Source organism: Brachyhypopomus gauderio, chromosome 15 (assembly GCF_052324685.1).
Source record: "Brachyhypopomus gauderio isolate BG-103 chromosome 15, BGAUD_0.2, whole genome shotgun sequence".
Lineage (NCBI taxonomy): Eukaryota > Metazoa > Chordata > Actinopteri > Gymnotiformes > Hypopomidae > Brachyhypopomus > Brachyhypopomus gauderio.
The window spans coordinates 16,810,013-16,819,050 of record NC_135225.1 but is presented as its reverse complement, the minus strand read 5'-3'; the positions used below and the strand labels follow the sequence as shown (position 1 = coordinate 16,819,050).

The 9,038-nt window shown below is 39.4% G+C and overlaps 1 long non-coding RNA gene across 1 annotated transcript; it reads right to left on the bottom strand.

Moving 5' to 3' along the window:
- Positions 1 to 7,355: 7,355 nt before the first annotated feature.
- On the bottom strand, positions 7,356 to 8,558 carry LOC143476729 (uncharacterized). The gene is made up of 3 exons (XR_013121371.1): positions 8,458 to 8,558; positions 8,238 to 8,325; positions 7,356 to 7,520 (listed from the first exon to the last, which is right to left on the bottom strand). It is a non-coding gene; the product is annotated as an uncharacterized LOC143476729 (long non-coding RNA).
- Positions 8,559 to 9,038: the final 480 nt, after the last annotated feature.

The following is a 9,038-nucleotide window of genomic DNA, read 5'->3' as shown; positions in this document are numbered from 1 at the left end:
CCATTAAAAGTTTTTGAGTGGAATATTTCTGGTGTTGTGATTAGTGGTTAGGTTGTTGGGTCATAGTTGCAGCAAGGCATGAACACGATTACACTCACATATTATCAAAATTGAGGATGTGGCATAAACAAATTTCACAACATTTTCTGGGGAAAATCATCATGGTCATCATTGTAATAAATACATTACATAACATTACATGCTGAGGAAACACGGGCAGTGTAGGACATTCACAATGTTGTAAGAAAGGCTTGTTCAAGGCAGCTTTTTACCTTTTTACCTTTTTTCTGGATTTGTTTTCATTTTCATGAAGCAAGGTGTCTCTAAAGCTAGCAGCTGCCAAATGCCACGATTGCATCAATGTGAAGAACTGGCTAAGTGAATCTGGGTCAGTATGATCAAAGACCAGAATCAAAGACCCATTCAGTATCTAAAAATAGAAACAGACTGCTACGTTTATGTAATCATATTGTAATACTTAAAAATCCTAATAATATTTATCAGTCACTAATTATGCAGAGGTGAAAAATAGCATTTTAAATTAATGTTAAATTAACATACTAATCATTAAGGTTTTAGGAATTTAACTGTCATTATAAGCTATATCAAGAGAACAGTCCAACATAAATAAATATCTGAGTTTTACCAGGGACAGGTTCATTCAAGAGTTTTGCAAACCTGCGCTCCTTGGTTGGGGGGGGGGGGGGGGGGGGGGGGGGCGTGGGCGGGTAGGATTCCCGGGTCTTTCTCTGCCTGCCTCTGGCCGCTGGGGGAATGTTGTCGCAGCTTTCTACCCTTGCTGGCAAGTACATTCCGTACATTTATCCTATGTTGCACTTTTATATTGCACATAAACACACTGTAACGAGTAGCCCCTCCCAGGGTCTGCCTCCTTCATGTTTTTCCTTTGTTTTCCACGCTTTTCGTTTAATTTGGTTTGCTATTGCTTTCACCTGTGTTGCATTTAATTCCTTGTCGTTCTTCTATTTAGTTCTCTCGCTTGTCATTGCGTCTTGGCCATGTATGTGCGTCTGTCTTTACGTAAGAGTTGCTGATAAAAATCTACTAGATTAACCTGATCCTAGTCATGCTCGTTTCCAGTTGTATTATATAGATTTGCTATTTGTCTTTCACGTTTGTGTCTCTTTGAGGAGATTAGGGTTTCATTCTTTCATGTACCCTGTTAGAAGTGCTTACGTTTTCTGGAGTTGTTTTGAGTTATGGTGTTTTGTTTAATTAGAGAAGTTTTCTGTTGGTTCTTTTCTCGCCGTTCTTGTTTAAAGTTTAATTGTCTGTAGTTTCTGTATTTCTGGGTGTTATATGTGATTCCTATGTTTGCTTAAGTAATAGTGTTATTTTGGTATTCTTCTTGTCTGATTCGCTTGGTCAGATCGATCCAGCTTATGTAGTCTTATTATTCCTTGTGCCTTTGTCTAGTGCAGCATTTCTCAAAGTGTGGGGCACATGGGTATTTGCAGGTGGGGCGCAAGCAATTCAACAAAATTACATTCGCCACCCCCCATTTGTATTGGGTGATATGGGTTAGGTGGGGCATGGAATTTCCCCTTCTTCTGAGGTGGGGATTGATAGAAAAAGTTTGAGAAACACTGGTCTAGTGTAATGTCCAATCTGTGTTCTCCTGAATCAGTGAGGTTGTGATGTTGTGCATGTGTATACTTTGAATGTATGTCTTGCGTATGTATTACATTCTAGGGTTGTTGATTTGTTTAGTGTTGTGTGTTGGGTTAATCATGCCTCGTAGATCCCGGAAGGGTTCGTCAAGTGTTCGTGTGGGTTATTCGTTTCTCTTCGTTACTACGGAGAGTTTAACCCCTTGTGTACTAAATAAAAATAAGCTCTTTTCGCAAGTATGTTCGCCCTCCGGTTTTTGCGAGTCTCAGACGTTACATACACACTCACACATACATCACAGTTATTTGTGCTATATGACTTGGGTACACTTTCTGCTCTTATTTGCAGTGGTCATTTGAGCTGGTTGTTTTTATTTTATTTTTTTCCCTGCCCTTCTGTCTTTTTATTTTCCTCCCCCCCTCTTTTCTTTTCCCCTCTTTTCTATATCTTCTTATGATCCACCTAACCCCAATTAATATTACTATTGCACTATATTATACAGAATTATCATCTGATCTGTACATAAAAACAAAGTTGTCCTCCAAAGATGGGGGGGGGGCGGGGGCACAAAAAAAAAAGATTTTTGCAATAGGCACTTATCAATACTACTTATCCAGTGTCTAAGTGAAAGTGGGGATACTAGGACATAGATACACAAGACTTCATTCAGGTTCAATAAGCAAGCACTGTCCTAAAACTGACCCAGATGCTGATATATATATCTGTTCCTGACACTAACACCACAATCTGCTGAATAGTTGAAGTAGTGTGAAGTGACCCTATCCAGTGGGTGAACGTAAAACCCCCCAGAAACATCACATCACTTTACCCAAAGTAATAGCACATCTATTGTCCATGGTTCAGAATCCTGTAACAGAAAAGGAAGACAGGTGTGATTGTTTTGTTTGCACCTACCCCATCCCCCCTCCCGGCTCACATTATGGACTGTGTTCATTCCTCAGTAAACCTTGATTTACTTCATTAGCTGCAGGGCTGCTGGAGATGGACCGCAAAGTAAGTAAACGTCAGTGCCATCTCAGATCCATCCACATCAGCACTTCTAGTTCTCACTCGGCTCACTTTTATACGTTGGGCAGCACAGTGACTGGGGCAGTTAATCACCCTGCTGTACAGTGTCAGGCTGTAAAACATGATCACCATTTGGCCAGCATGACCCTGTTACTACACACTGTTTAAGAGTTCAGTCATACATAGCACGTGGCCTACTTTACTGGGCCTTTGTGTGCTAGAAAAGCGATTTTTATTTATGATGCCTTGTTCCTTCGCAGGCCTTTTGTCAGTACAGATTACATACAATTGACCTTATTTACAATAGTGGGGTGGTGCACAACCAAATACAAAATTCTGGTGGTCAAATTTAAGAGAGCCTCCCTTGCAATCTGCAGCTCTTGGTAGCTAACAAGATCAAGTCTGTCTGGAGCATTGGTTTATTATTGGACACTATCCTCCACAACACAGTAAAGCCAGGACTGACAATGTGCTGCAGAAATGGAGGACCAAAGGGAAGGAGAGTGCACAAGGGCTTAATTACATGATGGCGACCTCGCAGCCCTTCTGAGCATCAGGTAGCCAATCCTGCAATAGCACAAATCAAAGGAGCAAATCGGCAGTGAGAGTTTAATGATGCTTCAATGGCTGATTATGAAAAAATTCTTGGCTGACAAAAAGGCCTGATTTTTGAACTTGACAAAACTTGAATAGTCCACCTAACAGACTAAACCTCTCCCTTCAACATTCCCTCCAAAAAATGAATGTACTAATAGGCAGGTGGAGATCCCTCTATATCCATGCTAAGTGAATTGAACGTATCATTTTTTTCTTTATAAAGCCTTGGGTAACTATGGTGACCATTTTTTTTCCTATGAGCATAAAGTTTGTATGTATTGCTGGACTGTGAGGAGCAGGGGTAGGCCTATAGCTAAGCAGTTTTTTATTCAGGGTCCAATCCCCCAGTGGTCTGAGCCAGTGTTGTGCGCAATGTTAGTCTACCTTGTTTGTTTCACAGTGAAGGTTAACATCAATACACTTAGTGATCTAGCTAAATCTGTGAGCAGACAGCATCTTAGCTTACATAACAGTATTGGTTCATGTTTTCATGTTCACTAACAGTAAAATGTCATCTATAGCCAAGTTATGTATCTATAAATTAATTCATTTGGATGCCCTTCAACAACTGGAAGTGTGTAAAATTTCTAACTTAACCCCCTTCATCCTGTTTTTCGGGGCTGGCATCAGTCCCCTTGTTGAGGAGAATTAAGCCAAATATTTAAAAAGTGACTTCCTGACTTCACCTTTAAGAGAGAATGAATAGTGCCTTATATGCATTCTACATTTTTAATAAATCATATTGGATGTTGAACAGTGGAGAGTTAAATGTTGGTTGTATAGTTTCCAACTTCATCACTGTACATCCATAAAGTACCTTGGGCTTGTTTCAATAAGCATGATTTACAAATTTTCACTGTACAAATTGTCTGACAAATTCACTCAAAAATCTTTTCAGAGGTCCTACAAACTGTGTTCAAATGTAACATTATGTAATGTTAAGAAATGAATTTAATTAAATTTGATAAATTCTGCCTAAATGGGTTGAGACTTTTATTTTTTAAAAGGACTATACGGTTTTGCATTGTGGGATCTCTGGAACAGGAAGAGAATTCCATTGCTATAGGTAGGTGGGACAATCATGGGTCTGAGAAAAGTTATTAAAAGCCATATTTGCACTATTCTGATCTTCCCCCATAGATCATCTATAAATTGCATTTGTGCAATGATTCACTTTGTCATGTCACTGTTATTTAATTTTGTTTTTTTTTTATTGTTAATGTGTTCGTATTGGAAAGTGCAATTTATAATGCAGCATTTGTTTAGTTTAGGTGGACTCCACATTTAATTCCACCTTAAATGCAATTTCATCAACCCATGTGCAAGTAATTTATTAGATTTATACTTTAAGTTGTTTGTATTTTGTATGTTTTGTGTGGTTCTGCTAACATGTGCGATCCAGAGTGCTACATTCCATGTGCAATACCAGTGGTGGCCACAGAGTATACTTTTCGTTTGCTTTTAAAAAAATGGCTGAAGCAATGTTTGTGGGATTTCTGCAGAGGGAAGAGAATTCCATTGCTGCAGATGGACTCCACATATAATTCCACACTAAATGCAATTTTTTCAACCCATGTGCAGGGAATAAATGGCCTCACCCAATTCAGCGTCCATCATTTGCAACGACACAACACAGAGTTAAACACAGACCAGTAACACAAGCACATAAAGAAAATGTATAAATAGATAAATCAATAAATTCAATCTAATCTAGCACAGACTTACTGTAGCATTGGACATATAAGCAGAATCGGTGAATTACTGTGAGAATTACAGTAAGTCATTTTCTGATTTTAATTGTCAAGGACAACCTGTTTCTGTTTTCATTATGTCTTTTCCTTCAGTGTATTCAGCTGCTAATAGGCATACTCCAAGTTTGTGTTCAGTATGAGGCTTGTACTGATTAAGTCCCTGTTGATTCATTAACTCCATTTTAATTTAATTTCATATTATGGCAGCCTGATAATCACACACATACAGTGCCTTGCGAAAGTATTCAGCCCCCTTCAAATTTCAACCTTTTGCCACATTTTAGGCTTCAGACAAAGATATAATTTTTTTGTGAAGAATCAACAACAAATGGAACACAATCTTGAAATGGAATGAAATTTATTGGATATTTAAAACTTTTTTAACAAATAAAAAACTGAAAAGTGGGGCGTGCAAAATGATTCGGCCCCTTTACTTTCAGAGCAGCAAACTCACTCCAGAATTTCAGTGAGGATCTCTGAATGATCTAGTGTTGTCCTAAATGACTGATGATGATGATAAATAGAATCCACCTGTGTGTAATCAAGTCTCTGTATAAATACACCTGCTCTGTGATAGTCTCGGGGTTCTGTTTGAAGCACAGAGAGCATCATAAAGACCAAGGAACATACCAGGCAAGTCCGAGATACTGTTTTGGAGATGTTTAAAGCCGGATGTGGATACAAAAAGATTTCCCAAGATTTAAACATGTCAAGGAGCACTGTGCAAGTGATCATAGTATCAGACCACTGCAAATCTACTAAGACCTAGCCATCCCTTTAAACTTTCATCTCAAACAAAGATAAGACTGATCACAGATGCAGCCAAAAGGCCCATGGTCACTCTGGATGAACTGCAAAGATCTACATCTGAGGTGGGAGAGTCTGTCCATAGGACAACAATCAAGAGACACACCAAACATGTGGTCAGATGAAACAAAAATCTAACTTTTTGGCCACAATGCAAAACGATATGTTTGGCGTAAAAGCAACACAGCTCATCACCCTGAACACACCATCCCCACTGTCAAATATGGTGGTGGCAGCATCATGGTTTGGGCCTGTTTCTTCAGCAGGGACAGGGAAGATGGATGGAGCCAAATACAGGACCATTCTGGAAGAAAACTTGTTGCAGTCTGCAAAAGACCTGATACTGGGGCGGAGATTTATCTTTCAACAAGACAATGATCCAAAACATAAAGCAAAATCTACAATGTAATGGTTCACAAATAAACGTATACAGGTGTTAGAATGGCCAAGTCAAAGTCCAGACCTGAATTCAATTGAGAATCTGTGGAAAGAGCTGAAAACTGCTGTTCACAAACGCTCTCCATCCAACCTCACTGAGCTCCAGCTGTTTTGCAAGGAAGAATGGGTTTTTCAGTCAAGGAAGAGAATTTCAGTCTCTCGATGTGCAAAACTAATAGAGACATACCCCAAGCAACTTGCAGCTGTAATCACAGCAAAAGGTGGTGATACAAAGTATTAACGCAAGGGAGCTGAATAATTTTGCATGCCCCACTTTTTAGTTTATTTGTTAAAAAAAAATTAATTATCCAATAAATATTGTTCCACTTCACAATTGTGTCCCACTTGTTGATTCTTCACAAAAAAAATTAAATACTATATTTTAGTTTGAAGCCTGAAATGTGGCAAAAGGTTGAAAAGGGACCAAATACTTTCGCAAGGCACTGTATGCACAAACTTCTCTTTTCCTGCATCATTCTTTCATCAAAAGTATGTTTACATATTGTTGGGTTTCATTAAGTTGTTAATAAACCTTAACTGATTTTTGTTATGCGGGGTGCATTAGGAAGCGATGAGGTAGACACAATCGCTGAGGAGAGCGAGATTTATTGAAGGGCATTCCATACTCTGGGTCGAATAAGTAGGCTTGAATCAAATCAGATAGGGAATCCAACATTTTAAAATATTTAACACGTAAAGACATGATGGAACATAACTACAACAATAATCCACATTAAACCAACCAACCAAAGATTAGTTTTCCTGGACATTTATTAAGCCCAGTCTAGACAACTAAATTGTGCCACTGCTGAATCACCTATGGAATTGTGATACAAGCTTAGGGTCTATATTCTGGATCCTCTGTGCCTGTGTGCATTTCACAAGCCAAATGTTTAAACTTATCTCTGCAGTGAAAGTAACAAGGATTTTATGTGCAGTTACCCACATGCAAGTGTCCTCAGGGCTGTGCAGAGCTGGATGTTATGACACACAAACTTAATTTAATTGCTACTGGTACCAGTGTGTTAGGACTGCTCAAATGCATTCCTCATGAGAGAATTTATTAGGCACAGTGATTTTGATAAATCATAACATGTTTCTACAATTGTTTAGAAAGAAAGTCACTATTTTAGACATGCCTCAAATTCAAAGTAATTGAAAATCACTTAATAAACCAGTCATGTCTTCTTTTGCAGAAGATAATGTGAAGATGGAGATGTGAAGATAGAGATGGTGAGTCATTTCTTCCCAAGTCAGCCAATCAGCCTGATAAAGCAAGAATCAGACACGTGACAGAACATGACTGTAACATGTTGTAGGTGGAGGCTGGAAGCAAGTGTGAATCCTTAACTGATTTATTATAGGAACAAACAAAACCACTACAAACATGAAAACATCAAACTCATACAAACTCAACAATACAGAAAGCAACAACACAGAATGTCTAACAAAACCATAACACACCGAGTAACAAAGAGATGGACATAGAGAATGTAGCGTGAAGAAGCAGAAGATTTTCCAATTTCTTTCTCTGAGGGTCTACTGTCATAATCACAGAAAATGCATTGCCTCAGAAAATGCAACTAACCACAGAAAATGCAACTAACCGTCTATGGTCCTTTATGGTTCCTGCAGCATGAATTAAAAACTGCTACGAAAATGTTTCTTTCAGCCCTTCTGCTAGGGACCCAAAGTTCATGACCCCAGGACTGAGGAAACCCTTCTTATCAGATTCACTAGGACCTAGTCTGAGATATTATAGCTTCCACCAAGGCAGATGGACCCATTGATGGCCTGTGATGTATTCTAAACCACAAAGCACCACATTTGGAATTTGCAAACAGACCTTTATCCATGAATGCCAAAATTGACCATGAGTCTCATAACTCTATATTCTGGGATATCGGATTCCGGATTCGTGTAACACACGAGAGTTAAACTGCACAGAGGTAGACAACAACTTGTTACAGCGACTGAACTCACCAGAGTCTCGCTCCCTCGCTGTGTCCTTGTACGATTGGTTGTTATATAACGATCTGCTTAACGCAGAGCAGGGAGGCGAACACAAACGCTGAGAAGAGTGAGATTTATTCAAGGGAATTCCAAAAACAAGAGTCGTAGTCACAGGCACGGGTCATAACTGGAGGGCAATCAGGACATGAGATACGAACAGACATGATGAATAACAACAGGGAGGACTCACAGACCAGGCAGGAACACATGGAGATCACGGGGAAAACAACGAGGCATGAAACGGAAAACAACGAGGCATGAAACACAAAGAACATGAATGCACAAACCAACTGAATGAACAAAACAACCGATACAGACATGGGAGACACAGGGACTAATATACATGGAACTAAACTAGGAACAGGTGATTACACGGGCGTGGCAGACGAGGGGAAACCATAGAAACAGACGAGCAGGGCGGGATCCAGGAGCAGGGAACAACACAGACACGAGGGAGTAGGGAAACCGGAGTGACAGCTAGGAGAGGGGGCGTAGCCCTACGTGACAGCTGTCTCATTATTATTGAAGTTGTTATGTGAACTGCATGTTCCATACTAATGCATATAATTGATCATATTTCCCCTGTTTACCATGTTATTCACTTATGAGACTAATATCACATCTCTTTTTTTCTTATTAGTGTAATGTGCTTGTATTAATCTGGTTTGTTACATGGTCATGTTCCGTCTCTTCTGTTTCTTGCGTTTCAATAGTCTTTGTGAAGTGTTAGCCCCGCCCTCTGTGTTAGTTTGGTTCCTAGAGTCACTCAGC